At 48.6% G+C, this 19,025-nt stretch overlaps 1 protein-coding gene across 6 annotated transcripts in view; it reads left to right on the forward strand.

The window, feature by feature from the left end:
• The window catches only part of DAAM2 (dishevelled associated activator of morphogenesis 2), a 115,137-nt gene that overhangs the window by 22,696 nt on the left and 73,416 nt on the right, over nucleotides 1-19,025 (forward strand). The window contains exon 1 of one of the 6 annotated variants that reach the window (XM_030929022.1): nucleotides 4,360-7,037. The exons of the other annotated variants lie outside the window; for them this stretch is intronic. The gene's annotated coding sequence lies outside the window, so the exon portion shown is untranslated. Of the gene's footprint in view, nucleotides 1-4,359; nucleotides 7,038-19,025 lie in introns of those variants that run through there. 6 annotated transcript variants of the gene reach the window in all.

Below are 19,025 nucleotides of genomic sequence, written 5' to 3' on the forward strand. Positions count from 1 at the left end.
TTGGGTGTGCACTGTGGTGAGCACTTCACATACAACTGATTGTTACACCTCTGAGACTCAGGTGGTGAGTTCCTCCGTTTTACAGATTTGGAAACTAAGATTTAGAATAGCTAAGGACCTGAAGTAAAATCCATGTGACACAGCAGTAGAGCTGCGATTGAGACGTGTTCATCTTTCTCCTAACCACTGTCCTAGGCAGCTTCTAGTTCCATGGAAGAGAATGTCTCCTGATTCCTCACTTCTTGCTAAGCCTTTCTGGATTGACTCACCAAAGAACAAAGGGTACCCTCCCAGCAGTTCTAGGGAGGGGAGGTCGAGGAGGGAACTCAAATGCCTGAGCCCTGCTATATGGAGTGTGTATCAAGGAGATTTGAGAAAAGTAACTTCAGCATCTATTCTCACCATGTGGCTCTTCCTCCAGGAAGTTTTCCAGGTTGAATTCCACTGGATACTCATCCCTCTCCTCCTCCATTCTCTTCAGCATTAGCCGGATTCAATTCAGAGCCACTCAGTCATTGATATTGTGACCAGATGTCCCCCCAGGAGCCCTGTCTTTGAGATTCAGAATAAATTAGCTGAATCTCACTGCCACAAATGTAGGGCAGTGGTTCTCAAGTTGTGGGACCTTAGACCAACAGTGTCAGCATCACCTGTGAACTCATTGGACATGTACATCCCTGGGCTCTGCCCAAGGCTCCTGGATCAAGCTCTAGGGGTGCAGCCCAGAGGTTTGTGTCTTATCAAGCTCACATGGTGATCATGGTGCACACTGAAGCCTGGGAAATGCTGGTCTAGAGATTCCAAAATAAGTGGTGGTGGCTTATATTTTTCACCTCTGGCTCTGAGTTCCTATTTCCATTGAATTTGTTAAGATTATTAACTACCCCTAGGTGACAAGCATGGTGGCCCAGAAATTAACAACATGAATTCTGGAGCCAGACTGCTGAGATTTCAATTCTGTCTCTAAGGCTCACTCATTGTATGGGTGTCCTTGAGTGAGTGGCATAAATTCCCTCTGCTGCAGACCTCTTATCCCTAATATGAAATCACAATGTTATTTCCCACAAGGCAGCTGTGAGCATTCAATGAGGCTGTGTCTGTTAAGTATTAAATACTTAAACAGTGCCTTGCACATAGCAAGCCCACAGGAAACATTAACTCTCATTGGTTTCATGCAAACCATGAACTCTTCTGCACTGTGTTGACCCAGATGTGAAATTACTCCCATACCCCTGGTTTACACACACACACACACACACACACACCCCATTTACACAAGGCTTCGTGAATGTGGTGAACTTTAAGGAGGTCTGGGGAGGCCAAGGGTATTTGTATTACAACAATTTAGAATTGAATACTGGATAACCTTATTCTAAAAGAGATTGCTTGGCCAAAGGTTATGTCATTTGGTCTTCGTCCTCCTCTCTGCCTTGGCGCTCACCAGCAACTCACTCAAACAGGTCCCCTTCTTTATTATTTTGAGTAATTCAGCTATCTTTATTCTCCAGCCCCACTCCTCAGTTCACTTTGCAAATCCAAAGACAACTTCTAAAGAACGGACCTTCTACCCTGATTCTCATGCTGGATTCTTCCCTTATAGAAAAAGAGAGTAGTAATGAAGATTCATTTTTCCTACTGACATGAACTGTGCTACCTCTCAGGATGCTTTAGTGATAGTCAGTTTTGGTTTTTCTCCATAGGTATATGAATCACACGTTGTATTTTTTTCAATAAATACTTGAGAAAGAATTTGATCCAGGAGTCTGGGGCAGAGCCCAAGGCTGCGCATTTCTAACATGTTCACAGGTAATGCTGATACTGCTGGTCTGAGGTCCCACAGTTTGACCACAATGTATTTTTCTGCAATGGGGCATAATGCTCTATAAATGTTTCTCTGCTCTTGTTCTAAACCTTCACACCCTCATAACGAGGGATTCGATGACAGCCACAGGTTCTCAACCTTGATACTATAATTCTTGGATGGGGTGGGCTATCCTTTGTATTATAGGAGGCTTATTAGCACCCTTAGCCTCTACCCAGTAGATCCCAGTAACATTTACTAGTTATGAGAACCACAAAACATCTCCAGACATTGCCAAATGTCTCTAGGGGTAACGGGTGTGATGGGGAGCCACCTCCAGTTTTGAGAGCTGCTGGTCTAAGCTAAGTAGTTCCTGTAATAGTTCAAGTCCATTATATTTTATTCTACCCCACACTTTGTAGACTATTTAAGTTCAGGGGCCTGAATTTATTCATTGAGAAGAAAGGTATGGAGGAGTCCCAGCAGCCTCTGGGTCCCCCTTGATTTCCAGGGAGAATCATCAACACTTTGTGACTGCATTTTCTCAAAGGCTTCACACTTAACCCATCTGTAATAGAGCCAAGGACATCCATGTCTGTTTCCAGTACCATCTCTAGTCCTGTTGATGCTCCCCATGTGGTGGGAAACCTCATAGGAACTAGGGAATGGCCTTTGGTTTTTGGCTTATAAATATTCATCATCACATTTCTCTTACTGAGAACTTTTTTAGAATCATGTTTAACATTCTTGTTGCCGTAGTGGAAACTTTTGTTCTTTGGAGGGCTTCCCATCCTAGGCCCAGGTCAGATTCTTCAGCTGAGCTCTGAACATTTTCTGGAGAAGTTTCAGCAGTGAGATCGTACCTCTGAGGCACTTACACAACTGTGGTTGGATTCTGGGTTAAGACTTCCAGGATCCCAAGATAGACAACAGGGAAGCTGTGCAGCTGGAGGAAGGGCTGTGTGTCCGGGAGTCTTTCTGGGAGGCCAGGATCAAAATCCTTTTATGGTTCTATTACTTTTCTGGGTTTCTCTCCTAGCCCCCTAATGTCTTAAATCTAAGATAAACAATGAGCGCTTCAGTCAGTATAAGATTAGGCTTAATAGCACACCAACTCCAAATTTCAGTGACTTAAAACAACACAGGTTTATTTCTTACTCATGCTATCTGTCTGTAGTGGGTCAACAGAGTGGCTCTGCTTGTTATGGTCCCTTAGGAACTGAGGCTGGCAGAACAGGCCTTGTCTTCAATGTTGACAATTTCTGTGCTAAAGGAAAAGGGAGTCTGGTCCTCACAATTAAAAGCTCTAGACCACTAATGATGCTTGTTTTTGTCAGGGTTCTATAGTGAAACAGAACCAATAGGACCTCTCTCTACATATATCTGGATTTGTTTTAAGGAATGGGCTCCCATGATTGTGGGACTGGTAAGTCCAAAATCTGCAGGGCATGCCAGCATCCTGGAGACCCAGGAAAGAGCTGATGTTGCAGCTCAAGACTGAAGGCAGTCTGGGGATAGAGTTCCCTTCACTGGGGGACCTCGGTCATTTTCTTTGAAGGCCTCCAACTGATTGAATGAGGCCTACCCACATGATAGAGGGTAATCTGCTTTACTCAGAGTCTACTGATTTAAGTGTTCATGTCATGTAAAAAAAAAGGAAAACAAAAAATCTGGCTGGGCATGGTGGCTCACACCTGTAATCCTAGTAATTTGGGAGGTCAGAGTGGGTGGATCACCTGAGGTCAGGAGTTTGAGAGCAGCCTGGCCAACATGGTGAAACCCTATCTCTACTAAAAATACAAAAATTAGCCAGGCATGGTGGTACATGCCTGTAGTCCCAGGCTATTTGGGAGGCTGAGGCAGGAGAATCACTTGAACCTGGGAGGCGGAGGCTACAGTGAGCTGAGATCATGCCACTGCACTCCAGCCTGGGTGACAAAGCGAAACTCTGTCTCCAAAAAAAAAAACAAAACAAAAAAACAACAAAAAAAACCCCACAGCAACCTTTATACTGGTGTTTGACCAAATACCTGGTCCCATGGCCAAATTGACATACAGAATTAACCCTTATGACACTCACCTTCTATTTTCAGCGAGTGCACCAAAATTAGTCACATGGCCCCACCCAACACAAGTACCCAGGAAGTACAATCCACTGTGTGTAATTGGGGGTGGGGACCAACAGTATTTGACTAAACACCAACAACTGGCACAACTATAAATTATTTTATCTGAGGATGAAAGAAAGTATTAATCTGTGGTATTTTCATGTTAATGCATTCTACTAACACAATGCAGAAATAGTGTTAGATTTAGCTCTACCTGCTCAATTCATTCGTAGGGGGAGCTCATGGAAGAACGTGGGTTGTAGCGTGACTTGGCCTCCAGGGTGACTAAATTTGAACACTGTTACTGAACATCTTCTTCTGTTATACTTCTGTATTGTTTTCTTTATAACATGTTTTCTGTGTGTGATGTTGCATTTAAAGCCCATTTGTGTGCTGTGTAATTGAAGAATGCCTTGCAATTAATTTAGCCTTTGTGACATCCTTTTAGTATAAACTCTTTAGTTTCCTTTTTCTTGCTTGGATAGGAATCATCCAAAAGGGCTCAGGAGCCAGCTGTCGCTCTGTGTCTTCTGCTACTGAGTCACTGTGTTTCTGACAAGTCCCTCCCGAGTTTGGGCCCTCGTTTCCCTGTCTAGAGTGGGGTTGGGCAATGTGATTTCTAAGGTTCCTTCTGGCTCTGACATTCTGTGTGCCTTTGTTCCACACCCTCTCTCAGTGATGCCAGTGCCAGGAGGTACAGCCCCGGGGATGTGGAACAGGGTTTTCCTCCATAAAACTGGCAGAATGGTTCTGGGTTCTTACTTGAAAACGTGGCCCCTCATCAGTGGTCTGGCCATTTTGCATGCACTAGCTCACAGAGAATGCGGCCTGCACCCCAGCTGGTGAGCATCATCATCATCTCTGTGCCCACTGGTGCTCGGCTTGGCTGGAGGAAGCTGAGGACAAAAGGATGTTAGGTTGGAGCACGAGGAGGCCTGTGGAAAGGCAGGTACGGGGGGTAGAGTCTGGCCCAGCTGAAAATGGGCTTGGGGAGCCTGGCTAGTCCTTCAAGTCCATCTGGGCAAACCTAGTCTTCAAAGGGCAGAGTTACAAGGACCTTAAACGCTACTTACCTCCTCCAGTACTAACATTTGACACATCTAATGCCCATTCATTGTTGTGAAGTTCAAATGAGGTAACTCATGAGGAAGGGCCCACAGAACCAGACACACTCTCAAACAGAATTACGATCATGTGCTGCCTGACTCCACACAATTTTAGTGCTGGGTGCTGGGGACAGAAAAGTGAAAAAAAGATGCTCAGTTAATTAGCATACAATGTGATGCCACCTCTAACAACAGACTTTGTTTGATGTCTTAGTTCAAGCTGCTCTAACAAAATACCATAGATTGGGTGACTCACACAGCAAACACTTATGTCTCACAGTTCTGGAGGCTGGAAAGTCAAGATCCAGGCACTGGCAGATTTGATGTCTGGTGGTTCAGCCTTCTCACTGTGTCCTCACATGGCAGATGGGGTGAGACAGCTCTCTGGGGTCTCTTTTATAAGGGCATGAATCCTGTTCAGGGGAGCTCCACCCTCATGACCTAATCATCTCCCAAAGGTCCCGCCTACACATAGCATCAGATAGGGAATTCTGCCTCAACCTAGGAATTTTGAGAGGACACATTCAGTCCATAGCAATGGGCAAAGCTTGTGGGAGTGCAGAGGAGGGAGTTTTTAACTTTCAACACTCTGCTTATGGGGGTGGAAGCCTCCATAGCAGCACTGACAGTTTCACCTGGTCTGGAAAGATGGCAAAGACCGCACAGGCAGAGGGAATGGGCATCCTAGCCTGAGCGAGTGGCAGCATGCTGGAGAGGCTTATGGAAACCTCTGGTCATCGGGCCTGGTGGCTGGGTGGGGTGGGTGGCACCATGTGGGGGAAGCTGCGGAGGGAGATGGTGATCAAATTAGGAAAGGTCTTGGATAATGTATGAGGAGCCTGGACTTCACTGAATTTTTCAATTACCGGGTTTTAAAAAACTTTTTATTTCAATTCTGGCTGAAAGAAAAAGTGATTGCTTTAATTTTATTTAAAACCTGCCTGTGGATCTATAATAGGCAAAACTTAACTCAAATAGATTTAATCATAGTGTTGCTGCACTGTCCTGTTAATTTTGCTACTCTCCTTCCTCTTAGAGCTTTCATGTAGAATACATTTATCTTCTTGCTCTAGTCTCGTCTTGGTTGAAATACTGGAGTGAGAGAGAAAAAGTGGAATCTGTATTTTTTTTCTCTTTATACAGAATAATGCTTATTTTGGAATGTGGAAAATACAAAAAACTATAAAGATGAAAAAAGAAATTTACCCTCCAGACAAGGTTGGTAGAAGATGAGTGGTTGAGCTCCAGTAGAATCAGTTTTGTTGAAATCCTAACTTTTTCATGTATTACCTGTAAGACCTTGGCAATTTACTAGCTCCAGGCCTCAGTTTCCTCATCCGTAAAATGGGAATGATAATCACAATACCTACCTCCGGAAGTTCCTATGGGGACTAAATCGGTTTCTTCATGCAAAGCACTTAGGAAAGTGCTGTGTACATAGTAAATAATTAATATTTCTTATGAGTTATTGCAACACCCTCTGGGTGAGTTCAGCCCTGGAGTTGGAGCTACAGGAGGACAGCTTCCCCTGGGGAAGGGTCTTTCTGCCTCCATGTTCCACATCAGGAAAGTGGAGAAGCTTGTGGAGGCTAGTGCCGGTCACGGACTGGTGTGTGTTCAGAGTTTTTCCCTAGAGGATGCTGGCTCATCCTCCCTTGCTCCTTCCTTTCTAGCATTTCCACTCCCCTTGGGCTCTTGGGGCAGGCTGTCCCTTTAAGAAAGACAGCCACACATGCTGCTCCTGACAGTGGCCCTGCCTCCCTTGCTGGATGCCTTGCTGGGCTGTGGCTGGGACCCTCCTGGGCTAGATTTTAGTACTGAAGCCTCCAGAGGAGGAGGCACTGCTTCAAATCAAGCACACCCCACCCCAGGAATCCATGCCCACAGAAGGACTCCCTGTCTGCAGCTCCCTGCTGTGGACCTGGGCTCCCAGCGCCCAGCTCTGGGACATCAGAAGGTAATTCTTGAGGACTGAGCTCAGGATCCCTAAAAAGAAAGTTGGAAAATAGCTGGATAAACTTGGTAAGTGAGAGAAGGCCGCGTTACATCCTCTTCCTTGAATTGCGGATTTCTGCTTTTGGGTTGAGTTCTGGTGACTCTTGCCAATAGTATCTGATGGGCAAATGTGAGAAGGAGGAGACACAGGTGGGGGCTGGGATCCCCAGTGGGTAGCGAGTCTTGAACTTGGAGATAGGCCCCCCTTCTCCTGGTGGTTGTCATCCTTCAGGCAGGGAGGTGGGGGCTGACATCTGAACGTAGCTGGAGCTTGGCCCAAGGCGTGAAGATCCGGGAGGGGCAGATGTCAGATTTCTCCCTCATTTGGGAAAAACGAAGTGTGGTCAGTGAGTGCTGTTTGTGAAGATGCCAGAGACCAATGACATTTGCAGCCTGAGGTAAAATGAGTGACCCTGTGAGTCCATCTCAGCAGGAGACTCAGACCAATTCCTCTTCTTCCTATAGGGTCAGGGGACAGACCAGGCCTGGGCCCCAAGAGGTCTGCGTTGTCTCCTTGGATTGAGGCAGTTGCCCATGAGCAGCAGCAGACAGTGTCGTAGTGGGAGGAGGCAGGTCTGCCAAGGGCAGGGAAGAATGGAGAGCCTGTTACTGCTGAAGCCTGGGAACGCTGCCTGGGGGGAGGCCCACGCTCCCCAGAGCTGGAGTGAGAAGGAATGGGAAGAGAAGTCTGCAGCAGGGGGATGGGCTCAGCCAGCACCCCTACCCTCTGCAGAGCAAATGCCCCCTTGCCCCATTTCCTGTGGCATGGACGCAGATGAGCTTCCTGGCCTTGAATACTCAGGTACAGTTTGGAGGGCTGAGGTCTGCGACAAAGAGGTGGCCTCCCATGGAGGAGGCAGGAGATGCTAGAAACCTCAGCCCCTGGCACTCACCCGAGGCCAGGGTTTCCAGATCAGAGACGCTTTCTGGTAAATTATGCTTCAACAGATGTTTTCTGTGTTCCTACTTGTGCCAGGCTTTGTGCTGGGGATTTACCAAAATATAATATGGCATGATGGAATAGGGAAGGTGTACAGAGCTGGAAAGATATTTTAGATGTGAGATTAAAGCCATTGTTGAAAAGTGACAATAATAGTTACCATTTATTCTGTACCTTGAATGCACCAATCACTCTGCTAAAGGCTTTGCATCTCATTTAATTCTTGCAGTAGTTGATTGACTCGTGACTAATTTTGTAGATTTCACAGATGAAGAAACTAAGGCTCATAGATTAAGGACCTTTCCTTAAAGATGCAGGGCTGGTAAATGGCAGAGCCAGGATGAGCCTCTTAATTCATCTAACCATTCATTCGTTTGGGTGTTCAACAAAGTTGAATTGCTGGTCTACTGTGTGGCAGCCATTGTAGAGGGCAGTCAGGACACAGCTGGGACAGGGAGGGGTCCAGGGCAACCTAACTCCGTAGCCTGGGTCCTCACCCCTAGCCAGAGCCCTTCACACTGGGCCCCAGAGACCCCTGGGAACATTATGTGAATGTTTTCTCTAAGGTCTGAGACTCTGCTTCAGAATGTGCTTTTCCTTGAGAAATGTTTCTTTGTTTTCATTTTAATAATAATACTCTAAAAATTGGAGGCATTTATTCTGAATCATCTGAATGACCACCATAAAACCTACTGTTGGCATGTGATTTTAGTCCCCAGGTTTGTGTTTCTGTGCAAGTGGGCACCGAGTGGTTTCCTAAAATGCTAGTTTTTAACTTTTAATGCTTTGTTTCTCAAACCGGGCTCTACATTGTGTGCTTCAAAGGCCCAAAGATTAAGGAAGGCTCCATCGACCGATTCCATTGCAGGAAGGGAGAGGTGCAGTACGGGTGTCCCAAGAGGAAATGGTTCAACATCCCCCTCTCCTGGGGGATGAAGAAAACTGAGGGGTTTAGGTTGGGTCAAAGCAGCTTGGGGGTTCTGAATCTTCTAACCTCCTGGTCTCCAAGCTCAGGATGGACCTAGGCCAGAGACTCAGAGAGGAACAGGCAAGTCAGGAAAAAGGAAGGCCCTGGAGTTCGGATTGGGGTGCTCTGCTCTGACATAGTGTCTCTGACCTCCAGCAAACTTGCTCCTTTCTGGGCCTTTGCAGATGGGACGACTTGTGCCGGGAAGGGGAAGTGCGGGGCCTCCCTGGAACACTTTGCCACTTCCTCCCAAAGAGGGATGTTTTCTGGTCATTCAGAACTTCTGACCTCTCTTGAGGCCCAGCTGTTAGGTGAGAAGGCCATGGCATGATCCCTGGTGTAGGGAACTGTGCATGCGACTTGGGCCCCACCACCCTGGGGGCATGCAGGGCTGTATCGTGCTAGCCTGGTGCCTTGGCCCTTAGATGGGGCTGGGCAGTCAGCATCCTTTCTGGATCAGATGTCCTGCCAGTCCAGGAGGCTGGAGGTGGGAGACTCAGGACCCCTGCTTCTCCATCCTCTTCCATCTCCTTTCCCTCCTCTCCCTACTGGGGTTTTGGATCTTGCTGTCATCCCTGCTTTTGAATAATGCTCCATTGTATCTCCACTCTCTGGTTACTGTCCCTCAGCTGGGCTCTGGGTGGTCATTCTGGTCGTCTTTTCTCCAGACTCCACTCTACCCTTTTCTTTCTACATTAGAAGTCAGTGAACATTATCTGCAAAGGCCTTGATAGTAAATATTTCAGCTCTGGGGGCCTTCTGTGCTATACATTAGCAATTTGTTCCTAATTTTATCTCCTCAAGAGCAGGAGTCAATAGAACTTGGCTATCTCTGCAGCCTTCTCTGCCCCCAGCTCCATGCCTGTTGGGCAGTAGGCACTCAGGAAGTATTGCTGGCATAAATCCCAATGACCTCTCCCCATCCCCCTAGAGCCCGTGCCCCAGCACGGGGCTTCTTGGGGTCTAGCTGTACCATTTTGGGAAATCAGGATCTGATCACCTGTTGGTTGCTGTGGCATCCTGTAGCTAAATCCATCTCTGGCCCTGTAACCTGAACCGGCCCCAGGCCCTGTGCTCCAGGATCGAGTGTCTCTGTTTGTTTTGACATCCCATGTGGGGGCATTAGAGATCCAGATTTCAAAGCAACAATTTTTTCTAGCAGCCGTTGAAGGCCAGGCCCCTGCCAGCTCCCGGGCTCCCATGTTAGCATTTTCAGTTAATTAAGAAAACAAACCCCACATCCCTGACAGGGGTGGTTCTCCCAATTCAGAACAGAGGACTTTGCATCAGCATAGCATGCAGGAGAGGCTGGCCAGCTCCTACAGGCAAGACAAGCTAAGGGAGGCAGATGTTTGAGCTGGAGAGGACCCACTGGTGCCTTCTCAGCAAGAGCAGGTGCCACAGAAGTCGCATGGTTGGGAAGCCAGCTCCGGGCAGGGTCCAGAGCACGGAATTTCTGTTCCTCTTTCCCCCTCCAGGGTGCATTCATCATGGGTGAGGGCATGGGGAAAGAACAGCAGGGTGAGAATAGCACGGGGAGACACAAAAAGACTTTCTTGGGACTTGCCAGTCTTCCTCTCCAGAGCCAGGTTATCCCAACGGTCTAGCTCCTGGAGGAGAATGATGAGAGGTGACCTGGGGTGGCTTCAGAGGGGCCCAGGTAGCTGACCTGCCAGCTGCCAAGGGGGAGCCTGATCAGAGAGGCTGCTTAGCCATGCAGGGCCTGGGTGTGAATTTAAGAAGGGTCTTTGTTAGGCTGGGTGCGGTGGCTCATGCATGTAATCTCAGCACTTTGGGAGGCCGAGGCGGGAAGATCACCTGAGGTCAGGAGTTTGAAACCAGACTGGCCAACATGGGGAAACTCTGTCTCTACTAAAAATACAAAAATTAGCCAGGCGTGGTGGCAGGTGTCTATAGTCTCAGCTACTCAAGAGGCTGAGGCAGGAGAATTGCTTGAACCCGGGAGGTGGAGGTTGCAGTGAGCTGAGATTGCCACTGCAATCCAGCCTGGGCAGCAGAGCGAGACTATGTTTCAAAACAAAACAAAACAAAAAACAAGGTTGGGGGTTGGGTAGGGGGGGGACTTTGTTTCTTAAAAGAAACATAGTTAAGCATAATCCTGTAAAGTGGCCCAGCTCTGCCAGTGTGTGTGTGTTTTGGGCACTTTCCTGAGCCTGGCTGTGCATTCACACACACAATCACCATCTCACCTGATCACATACTCTCTCTGTGGTACCAGGGATAAGATATGCCCTTCCCCTGCTCTCACCATGGCTGAGATTGGGCAGGTGGGAATTGGACTCTAGGAGTGGAGGGAGCGTAAGTGGGACTGGCTTTCTGCACCCCGATATCTGTATTGAGTGTACTTTCTCCCAGGCGGGCAAGCCTTGCAGGCAGGGTGGGCTCATACATCTCCTTGGATGTGGGATTCTCTTGCAGTTCACAGCCTGCACACTACATGTAGTTGTCCTGGTACCTCTTGGTTAGAATGGAATAGGAGGGAGACCCAGTCCTGCTCTACCATTGCTAAATGGCCCAGCACACATTATTTGGGCTTTGTGAACCTCTAATTTCTAATGGGAAATGAGGATGAGGTTCACATTTTGTGTGTCCCCATGGTGCAGGTGTGTTGGCAAATATGAGATAAGGCATATTTCATGCCTGGTGCAGTGAACCTGGCCTCCTTCCCCTTCAGACATGTGTCTTGGTCCAGCTTCTGCCTGCTGGCTTGGGATGCGGCTGCCTAAAAAGATAGTGGGGAGAAATGATAAACACACGGCTGGCATCTGCTCAGCTCAGGAGAAGAGCCCCGGGGAAGAAGCGATTGTACGGCCTGCTCCTGGTCTCTGGTATAACTAGTTCAAATAACTGCCAGTTAGTAGCAGATTTTTATTTTTATTTTACTTTTGAGGGTCTTCTCCTTACCTGCTGGAACTCTGGGGGCTCCCTGCCATGAGTACTTTGTCATTCACAGCACAAGCCCACAGCGAGGGACTGGGGCTATTCTAGGAAAGCAAGTCTCTTAAAAGGTGAGCATCCCTGTGGTGTTTTAAAGCGGGGGAGAAGCCACTCGGGGTTTTGGGGGACTCTCGACTCCTTCTCTTTCTCTCGTTTTCATTTCCAGTGGAATCCTCAGGTAATCGGTTGTGTAGCTGATACGATCAATAACTCCCCTTTCCTGGAGAACATATCCAGTTTGCCTCCTGAGCCTCCTGAAATTCTCGAATCCCTGGACACCAGGCTGGTTTGTTTGCTTTTCTCCTTTTGTCGATGAGTTTTTTCACTTCATGTTAGGACTGTTTGCACACAAAAATTAAGAAAAATGTACATAAAAAATCAGATGTGAAATGTGAAAAAGCATACTAATGGTAGGCAAATAATAATAATTAGTATGCATAGTCACAGGTTTCTGTAACTTCAGCTTGGCAAATCCAAATCTCTTGGAATGACTGTCAGGAGCACCTTCCCTTTTTAAAGAGAAGTTTCTAAGTACTCTCCAGGCTTCAAAGAGAAAATCTGAGGTAAGGAAATCAGGAGAAGTTGGGAGTTCATTTCCGGAGTATTTGGGAATATTTAAAGAGAAAGACTGTGTCACTTGGATCCTAGCAGGGCTTACAATACTTAGGGGAAATATTCATGAATGCATCTTGGCTAAGATTTTTGGAATTTTTAATTTTTGTTTTTATATTGCACTTTTGTCGTTGTGGTTCCCAGTTCAGTAGAAACTCAGGAGAAACCAGGAAGCAAAGCGGGATTTATCTGTGACTATTCTATGGTGGGAGAGAGAGTTCTATGCTGTGAATTTGAGAATTGGGTTCTAGACATGGCTGTGGCATAAGTTTGCTGTGGGTCTTGAGGCAAGTAGCCTGCTTCTTGGACCTCAGCTTTCTTGCCTGCGAAAGGGTCTTGAAATGGTAGTCACCTTTGTTCTCAATATCTTGTGCATCCCAGCAGCTGTATGAGAGGCCTCCTGCAGATCATGTAGGAGAAAGGAGGAGTTGAGTCCATTCACACACACAGGTGGAGAGTGTGACATCCCAAGAGGGGAAGGCACGGCTATCCAGGAGTTGAAAGGGGTAGTCTTTTTCAGAGTCTGATTACTGGGTCTGGGTTTGTGGAATGGTGCTTGTTCACCCCAGGGAATGGCGGCCCTCACTCACGGCTTGGCTCTGTGTGTGTGGGCTCATGGAGGTGCCCCTGGGCCTGGTAGGATACGGAGACCTGGGCTTCAGAAACAGTGACTGGAGGATTCTTCTCCCTGACTCTTTTCCTTGGGGTCCTCAGGCCTGGATTACTCTTCAGGGTCTCTGTCTTTGTGTGAAGTGTGATACCCCTTGACCCCCTCGGTCTGAGAATGGATTCTCTTAATGGATCAAAGGGGAATTTGGAAAATCCCAAACCCAGTTTCAGAATTGAAGGGGTATAGTCCCTTCATGTCTGAGCCCTGGACTACTTCTCAGGGCATCTCCTTACCAGCTGCCCAAGCTCTGCCTGCCCTGTCGCTCACATTTCTAACTCTTGCCCTCGCCACTACCTGAAGGCTCATACCTGGGGAACGCCTACCTGTCCTTCAAGACTCGGTCCAAAAATCACCACACCTGTGAAGTCTCTCTAACCCCTCCTCCTCCCCATCAATTTCAGGTAGGTAGGGTTCCCTCTCACCTCTGCTGCCACAGGCCTGTCCCTGATAAAGCACTGAGCACAGTGTTTGAAAACCACTGTTCTGTCTGACTGTCACTAGACTATTAGCTTCCAGAATGCAAAGCTCTGACTGGTTCAGTTTTGCATTTCTAGTATGTTTTAGTCCAGTTGTGCCAATATTCCACACACTGGGTAATTTATAAACCAAAACAACATTTCTCATGGTTCTGGACTTTGGGAAGTGCAAGATCAAGGTGCCAGCAGGGTTGGTGTCTGGTGAGGGCTGCCCTCTGCTCCTAAGGTGGTGTTTTGTTGCTTTTTAATGAAAAACTGTAAAGAGCATAGGTACTCCTTGCATTTTTGGTATTCATTCATGGAGCCAATATTTAATAAGGACCTGCTATGCTTTAGCCCCTGACAGTGGAACTATGCTATGGTTTGCATGTCTGTGTTCCTTCCCTTCCTCTGGAGGGAGAGAACGCTGTGTCCTTACATGACAGAAGGAATGGAAGGCCTAAAAGGGCTTAAGCTAATTCCCTCCAGCACCCCCTGCTTTTTTTTTTTTTTTAGACTGATTCTTGTTCTGTCGCCAGGCTGGAGTACAGTGGCGCAATCTCGGCTCACTGCAGCCTCTGCCTCCCAGATTCAAGCGATTCTCCTGCCTCAGCCTCCTGAGTAGCTGGGACTATAGGTGCGTGCTACCACACCCGGCTAATTTTTGTGTTTTTAGTAGAGGTGGGGTTTCACCATGTTGGCCTGGATGGTCTCGATCTCCTGACCTCATGATCTGCACGCCTCTGCCTCCCGCCCTTTTATAAGACATTAATCCGTTCATGAAGGTGGAGCCATCATGACATAATCACTTCCCAAAAAGCCCCACCCTTCATATTATTACAACAAAGATTAAGTTTCAACATATGCATTTTGGAGGGAACACAGACTTGCAAACCATAGCATAGTTCCACTGGCAGGGGCTAAGGCATAGTAGGTCCTTATTAAATATTGGCTGCATGAATGAATAGCAGAAATGCAAGGAGAATTTATGCTTTCTACAGTTTTTCTTTAAGAAGGAAGCAAGAATGGTTACTGTTTGGATAATTTACCCAGGGACCAGCTTCACAGGATGGTGTTTAAACAGATAAATCCAATTGGCATCTCTTCCTTGTATACTTTCGTTGACGGCAGGGGCCTGGGGAGCAGGCTGCGTGTTCCACACAGGGTGTGTGGATGGGCCTGCACATGCGTCTGTGACTGGTTGTGGGTTGCAAGCACAGGATGATCCTGTTTTTCTGTAAATACCGAGCCACAAACATTGGCAGTGACTTTCTGGCTGTTGTCCTCAGTGGTGTGTGATTCTTGCGGCTTTTCCCAGGGTGTACCACAGGAGTGTGACGGTGGTGACCATCGATGGGGAGGCTGGCAGCACTCAGGGTGATGGGCAGAACCCCATGGTTGGTTCCCTCTAAAGATACCCATGTTGGAGGCTGAGTGACACCTTGTTTGGCACCAGTTGGAGAGTTTATAGCCTGTGAAGGTTCTTACATTTACCAAGAGGAAATTGGGCAATAGAAATTTATGTGAATGTCCATGGGATAAGAAAAAAGCAACATGTCCCCAGGTCAGTAGTGATCTTACCTTCAGGGGTTTGTTTATTCATTGGCACACTCCAGACATTTGTACTCAGTGCCTGCCATATATGCCTGCCCTCATTCTAGGGATGCAGACTGAACCTGGTCCCTGCCCTCAGAGGGCTTAGTTTCTGGTAACAGGGTTTGAAGATTGGGAGGATGGGAGCTGAAGCTGGCACCCTCCCCAGAGCCGTTCTGAGCCAGCCCCTTGGTGGGGAATATCATTTCTCCATTCATTAGCTCCTCTATTCACCCGCAAGTTGTTGCTGGCCAGAAGCACCTTGGTACTACCCTGCTAGATTACTCATGCTCCCTCCTTCCCCAGGCTGAGTTAGAGACCCTTCAGCCATACTCGCGTCATTCCCTGTGCAGCTCCACCGAGATACTTCTGCCTACTACCCTGGCCTGCTCACACGTGTACCCCCTTTCCGACTGGGAGCTTTTTGATGATCAGGTCTGTGTTTTATTCACTGCCACATCCTACAGTGCACAGTGTCTGGCCCAGAGTGGGGTTCATAGATGGTTGTGGAGTGGATGACCGTGGGACAATGCTGGGCTACATTATCTCCAGCATTCACACTGAAGCCTGTGTCTATCTATTTTTGTGTCTTTCTGGGTCAGTCATGGAGAGGCATGGCTCTCAGGGAAGTTGCTGAGAAGCTGGGGCATTGTGAGAAATTGGAGAAATCTGGGAAGCCACAGGCTGGAGTCACTGGGCTCTGGTGAGTCCTCTGTGACTGCCATTCCACACACTCCCTGCCAGGGAGGGAGGCAGGTGGGCTTCAGGGTTGACAGAGTGGGGCTCTGAGTCCAGACTGTGCTTGTGCTGAGGCCCACATCTTCGTCATGAGTGGGGACAAGCGATGCTGACAGACAGACCTACCCCTACAGTCCTCCGGCTCAGGCAGTGCAGCTGGGCCAGCAGGAGAGCGGGCCGCCTGGGAATAGCTGGGAAGCAAGTCCAGGCCTTGGGCCCACCTCCCCCAAGGCCAGGATGTGGCGTGGGACCCAGGCCTGCGGAGGTTCCCACCGCTCAGCTCCTGCACTCCGAAATGCTCCAGGCCCAGGCAGCATTGCTTAGCAGGAGGGGGTGGCGAGGGGCTCCAGCTGCCTGGGTCAAGACTGCATCAGGACCAGGGCCACCCTACAGGCACACACCTCTGACATTTAGCCTCCACCTGGATAGCTGCCAGTGGCCCTGCAGCCCAGCCCAGCCCAGCTTTCCATGGGGGAGGAGAGTCAGGGATTAACCATTTCAGGCCCTTCCTCCATCAGGCAGAGACTGATCCTCTCAGGTCAGCCATGTACCAAGGACTGGAGTGGGCCTATTTACAAATGTTGCCTCATTTAATCTTCACATCAATGTGAGGGTGTGGGCATCATCTCCATTTCTCAGATGAGTAAACTAAGGCATGTGGGCAGTTATGTAACTTGCCCAAGTCTACACAGTTAGTAAGTTTCATATATTCCTTCTTTATTACAAGGGCCTATTATGCATCAAGTAGTAATTCTAGTCACTGAGGATACAGCAATGAATGAAGGACACAAATGCCCCATGGAATATACATTCTTGTGGGAGGGATAATAAATACATGGGATGTATAGTCTCTCAGATGGTGATAATTCTACATGGAAATGAAGGGAAGGGAGATGGGAGGTGCTGGGAGTGGGGCTGCTATTTCAGATGCCCTTGAAAGACCTCATTGAGAGGGTGTGAGTTATTCACATTTAGTGCTGAATAGGTGCCTGGTGCTACCCTAATCATTGTACCTGACTCACTAAATTAATCCCCACAATTAATCCCCACAATCTTTAAGAAAGATTACTATTATTATTCTCATTTTCACATGGGGAAACTGAGGCACAGGGAGGTTAAGTAACTTGCCAAAGATGACACAGCAGATGAGAAGCGGCTCTGGGATTTGCACCCAGGAAGTCTAACTCCTGAGTTCTGGCTCTTAACTTCTGTGTGTTACTGCCAGGGCCACAAAGACAGTAAATGGGTGGGAAGGTCAAGAGGCTTGTAAGACCCCACCTGAACAGTCCAGGTCCGTGACTTGGGGGGCAGGCATGCTGAGGGACAGGTGCACTAGGGGGCAGGTGCACTGTGGGGACAGGAGCACTGGGGGGTAGGTGCACTGGGGAGGCAGGTGTACTGAGGGGGCAGGTGCACTGGGGGGCAGGTGCAGTGCAGAGTAGGTGCACTGGGGAGGCAGGCATACTGGGGTGGCAGGTACACTGTGGGGACAGGTACACTGCAGGGACAGGTGTACTGCGGGAGTAGGTGCACTGGGGGAACAGGTGTACTGGGGTACACTAGGGCGGCAGGTGCACTGGTGTGCACTCTTCTGCAGCTCCCTTGGTGAGGAAAGGGTAGAGGGGCCAACAGGTCAGTTGCAGTTAAACCTGGATGAAAGTGGGGCTTGACTAGTTTGTGTCGAATAAGGAGAGGATGAACTCCCCAGTGAGGGGGTCCTAGAGGCTGCCCGTCTCCCCTCTCCTCCTATGCCAGCCAGCCTCCCTGAGCCCTCCGAGGACTCAGATCTGAAACAAAAGTGGGACTATTTTTTGCTCTTGTCCTCGTCTTCCCTTCCTTTTGTCTATCTGGGAATAACCCACTTGGTGGTGATGATGATGATGACATAATAGCAGCTCATATTTATTGAAAACTTACTAAACTGGGTGGTGAAAAGGAATAATGACACTCAGCTGTGCAGGAAAAAGTAATTGATTCTTATAATGGATAATTTGCAATGAAAAACTTAGTGTGAAAAATAAAGGTAATTTAGTCTCTGATTTAAATGAGTTGCTTTGGAGCAAGGTCCCATCAAGTTGAAATTCAAACTTCCTGTGAGGGCAGCGCCCAGTGCCCCTCCCCTGTATGGTCTGGCTTCCTGGGGAAGCGCCAGTATTTTCATGGTGACAGAGAAGGGCCTGGGGGCTGTAGGGTTTCTGCCGATCTCCACGGAGCTGTACCTTGCTCTCTGCTGCTTGCGCCTCTGTGCTGAACTCCATTGAAGGGGCCAGGTCTCGTCCTGTCTCCAGGGCCTCTGAGGGTAGACTTGGCACCCACTGCTGAAGCTTAGGGCTTCCTCAGGCCCCTGGCTCAGCAGAACGTCCACCCACTCCTGGAGGGCCCATGTGTCCAGTGGTTGCTCTGGGATGTGAGGGTTCTAAATGGGTGGGCCCGAGGGCAGCCCCCAGGTAATTTTCTCAGCTGTCACCAGCCATATTTGCTCAGAACTGGGCTTAGGCAGGATTTCTCCAAGGAGCGTGACCTTTCCCCAACCCTGCACCCCATTCTGAAATTCTCCAAGTCATTGGGTTATTTCTAATGACACCGCAAACCACCCCACTCCTCTCTTATCTAGAGGTGGGAAAGGAAGTGGAATCCTGGGCATTTACTTTCTTTTCCTCCTAGTACTAGAAAGATTTTCTTTTTCTTCTTATTTTTCTTTCTTCTTCTCCTTCTCCTCCTCCTCCTCCTTCTCCTCCCTCTCCTCCTTCTCCTCCTCCTCCCTCTCCTCCTTCTTCTCCTCCCTCTCCTCCTCCTTCTCCTCCCTCTCCTCCTCCTTCTCCTCCACCTCCTCCTCCTTCTCCTCCACCTCCTCCTCCTTCTCCTCCCTCTCCTTCTCCTTCTCCTCGACCTCCTCCTCCTTCTCTTCCACCTCCTCCTCCCCCTCCTCCTCCTTCTCCTCCCTCTCCTCCTTCTCCTCCCTCTCCTCCTCCTCTCCTCCTCTCCTCCTCTCCTCCCTCTCCTCCTCCTTCTCCTCCCCTCCTCCTCCTCCTCCTCCTTCTCCTCCTCCTCCTCCTCTCCTCTCCTTCTCCTCGACCTCCCT

Source organism: Rhinopithecus roxellana, chromosome 4, assembly GCF_007565055.1.
Source record: "Rhinopithecus roxellana isolate Shanxi Qingling chromosome 4, ASM756505v1, whole genome shotgun sequence".
NCBI classification, from domain to species: domain Eukaryota; kingdom Metazoa; phylum Chordata; class Mammalia; order Primates; family Cercopithecidae; genus Rhinopithecus; species Rhinopithecus roxellana.